This window comes from Giraffa tippelskirchi, chromosome 5 (genome assembly GCF_054371585.1).
Source record: "Giraffa tippelskirchi isolate mGirTip1 chromosome 5, T2T-mGirTip1v1.2.pri, whole genome shotgun sequence".
In the NCBI taxonomy this organism is placed as follows: domain Eukaryota; kingdom Metazoa; phylum Chordata; class Mammalia; order Artiodactyla; family Giraffidae; genus Giraffa; species Giraffa tippelskirchi.
This window is the reverse complement of record NC_137279.1, coordinates 81,096,848-81,101,319: the sequence shown is the minus strand read 5'-3', so window position 1 is coordinate 81,101,319 and position 4,472 is coordinate 81,096,848.

The following is a 4,472-nucleotide window of genomic DNA, read 5'->3' as shown; positions in this document are numbered from 1 at the left end:
GATGGCTTCACAGCTGATTTCTACCAAAAATTTAGACAGGAGCTAACACCTGTCCTACTCAAACTCTTCCAGAAAATTGCAGAGGAAGATAAACTTCCAAAGTCACTCTATGAGGCCACCATCACCCTAATATAAAAACCGGACAAAGATGCCACAAAAAAAGAAAACTACAGGCCAATATCACTGATGAACATAGATGCAAAAATCCTTAACAAAATTCTAGCAAACAGAATCCAACAACATATTAAAAAGATCATATATCATGACCAAGTGGGCTTTATCCCAGGTATGGAAGGATTCTTTAATATCCACAAATCAATCAATGTAATACACCACACTAACACATTGAAAGATAAAAATCATATGATTATCTCAATAGATGCAGAGAAAGCCTTTGACAAAATTCAACATTCATTTATGATAAAAAAAAAAACCCTCCAGAAAGCAGTAATAGAAGAAACATACCTCAACATAATAAAAGCTATATATGACAAACCTGCAGCAATCATTATCCTCAATGGTGAAAAATTGAAAGCATTTCCCCTAAAGTCAGGAAGAAGACAAGGGTGCTCACTCTCACCACTACTATTTTTTGGCCACAGCAATCAGAGCAGAAAAGGAAATAAAGGGAATCCAGATTGAAAAAGAAGAAGTAAAACTCTTGCTGTTTGCAGATGACATGATCCTCTACATAGAAAACCCTAAAGACTCCACCAGAAAATTACTAGAGCTAATGAATGAATATAGTAAAGTTGCAGGATATAAAATCAACACACAGAAATCCTTTGCATTCCTATACACTAATAATGAGAAAACAGAAAGAGAAATTAAGGAAACAATACTATTCACCATTGCAACAAAAAGAATAAAATGCTTAGGAATATATCTACCTAAACAAACAAAAGACTTATGTATAGAAAACTATAAAACACTGATGAAAGAAATCAAAGAGGACACAAATAGATGGAGAAATATACCATGTTCATGGATTGGAAGAATCAATATAGTGAAAACGAGTATACTACCCAAAGCAATCTATAGATTCAATGCAATCCCTATCAAGCTACCAATGGCATTTTTCAAAGAACTAGAACAAATAATTTCACAATTTGTATAGAAATACAAAAAACCTCGAATAGCCAAAGCAGTCTTGAGAAGGAAGAATGGAACTGGAGGAATCAGCCTGACTTCAGGCTCTACTAGAAAGCTGCAGTCATCAAGACAGTACGGTACTGGCACAAAGACAGAAATATAGATCAATGGAACAAAATAGAAAGCCCAGAGATAAACCCACGCACCTATGGACACCTTATCTTTGACAAAGAGGGCAAGAATATACAATGGACAAAAGACAATCTCTTTAACAAGTGGTGCTGGGAAAACTGTCAACAATTTGCAAAAGAATGAAACTAGAACACTTTCTAACACCATACACAAAAATAAACTCAAAATGGATTAAAGATCTAAATGTACGACCAGAAACTATAAAACTCCTAGTTGAAAACATAGGCAAAACACTCTCCGACATAAGTCACAGCAGGATCCTCTATGACTCACCTCCCAGAGTATTGGAAATAAAAGCAAAAATAAATGAATGTGACCTAATTAAAATTTAAAGGTTTTGCACAATGAAGGAAACTATAAGCAAGGTGAAAAGACTGCCTTCAGAATGGGATAAAATAATAGCAAATGAAGCAACTGACAAAGAATTAATCTCAAAAACATACAAGCAACTCCTGCAGCTCAATTCCAGAAAAATAAAAGACCTAATCAAAAAATGGGCCAAAGAACTAAAAAGACATTTCTCCAAAGAAGACGTACAGATGGCTAACAAACACGTGAAAAGATGCTCAACATCACTCATTATCAGAGAAATGCAAATCAAAACCACAATGAGGTACCATTTCATGCCAGTCAGAATGGCTGCTATCCAAAAATCTACAAACAATAAATGCTGGAGAGGGTGTGGAGAAAAGGGAGTCCTCTTACACTGTTGGAGGGAATGTAAACTAGTACAGCCACTATGGAAAACAGTGTGGAGATTCCTTTAAAAACTGAAAATAGAACTGCCATATGACCCAGCAATTCCATTGCTGGGCATACACATTGAGGAAACCAGAATTGAAAGAGACACGTGTACCCCAATGTTCATCGCAGCACTGTTTATAATAGCCAGGACATGGAAGCAACCTAGATGTCCATCAGCAGACGAATGGATAAGGAAGCCATGGTACATATACACAATGGAATATTACTCAGCCATTAAAAAGAATACATTTGAATCAGTTCTAATGAGGTGGATGAAACTGGATCCTATTATACAGAGTGAAATAAGCCAGAAGGAAAAACACCAATACAGTATACTAACGCATATATATGGAATTTAGAAAGATAGTGATGATATCCCTATATGCAAGACAGCAAAAGAGACACAGATATATAGAACAGTCTTTTGGACTCTGGGGGTCAGGGCGAGGGTGGGATGATTTGGGAGGATGGCATTGAAACATGTATATTATCATATGTGAAATGGATCACCAGTTCAGGTTCGATTCATGGGACAGGGTGCTCAGGGCTGGTGCACTGAGATGACCCAGTGGGATGGGATGGGATGGTGAGGAAGGTGGGAGGGGGGTTCAGGATGGGGAACACATGTACACCTGTGGCTGATTCATGTCAATGTATGGCAAAACCACCACAAAATATTGTAAGTAAATATTGTAAAGTAATTAGCCTCCAACTAAAATGAATAAATTTATTTAAAAAATAAAAAATAAATATGAGAAGAAAACCTTTTAAACTTTAGAAGAAAAATGTATAAAAATATCATTGAGATCATAAGGATTTTTTTGAACACGGAGTACAGAAAGAATTGACTATAAAAGAAATTACTGATACTTATGACTACATTAATTTAAGAAATTATGTTCATTAAAAAAAAAACTACAGAGAATATGAAAAGACAAGACGCAAACTGGAAATTATAAGCACAGAATCAAGATAGCAATTGCCTCTGGGAAATGGGAGTGAGAAAGCAGAGGAATGTATACGTCAAATATTACACTTAAAAGGACATAAAGGGTGAGTTTTAATAGAGGCTTTTTGGTGACGAAAGAAATAAATAGTGAAATAACAAGTTTCTTTGTCTCATGTTATGATATCTTAATCTTTCTCTAAGACGGTTTATACTAATTGTTATGGAAAGGGCTAGAGTTAATGAGTTACCTGAGACCTTTCTTCTACTTTGAAAAATAAAGGCAGGAGAGTTCTGTTTGCTGTCTCAGTGAATCAGATGTCTTTATCAGCTGCTGAGCTGAAACTCTGCATCCTTATTTAGTTTTAGGGGAAATAAAATCCCCAAACTGTCAGTCCAGCCACAGTTGGATGCCACCTTGGGAATTTATTCACCCATTACATCCCTGCTTGAAGAATCTAAAAAGTCCGTTTCTCCACTTGAGATGACAGACAAAGATGGCAATTTAACTAAATTTGGCCTCCCAGGAGCTGAGAGACAAGTCTGCCAGCAGAGTCCAAAGAGCATGTACCACTGGTACTAAAATTTGCTAAAAATAACATATATTTTCTGTCTCCTGCTGGCACACCATAGTGTTAAGCACAGCTACTTTAACACTGGAACAGGTCATGATGGAGGGAGATGTGTGCTTAAAAAGGCTTTAACTAGTAACATTAGACCCCTGACTTTTGCCAGATGCTATCTGGGCTCTTTTAGAACTCTTTTGAGTTTTAAGGCACCTGCTTTTAACCAGAAAAAAGTCTTGTTGGAGGCCAAAGTGCTGCTGAATATGACTTGAACTTGGAGGTTAGAGCACTCGTTCTAGCTCCATTATAGTATATTTAAATAAAATAAAAGCATCCTCCTGCCTAAATTTCCATGAGCGCTGTCTTTCCAGCCCAGCCAGAACATAATTTCATCCCTGGCTCTCTTAGGATGCCAAACACTTTCCATCTTGTAGTAAAGCAGGAAACATATGTCTTGTCTCCCCAACTTGAGGACAAAACGACGTTCACTTTATTTATGATCACTACTGTTATTTGGAATAGGTTACTATGAGTGAGTGAAAGTCATTCAGTTGTGTCCGACTCTTTGCAACCCCATGGACTATAGAGTCCATGGAATTATCCAGGCCAGAATACTGGAGTGGGTAGCCTTTCCCTTCTCCAGGAGATCTTCTGCCCAACCCAGGGATTGAACCCAGGTCTCCTGCATTGCAGGCGGATTCTTTAGGTTACAATATTTGAGTACAAATTCAGAAGATACGAAGGATTTGTGGTAATCCTTATACATGACTGGCAAGATACCACTTGTATCCAGTGTACTCAATTCTGTTCCCCAGGGGCACCCAATATTTCCAGTTTCTTGGATGTCCTTCTAAAGTACCTTACACCTATAGAAACAAACCAAACATTCATATAGTTTTTATCCTCTCTTTCAAAAAATAGAAATGATAGCA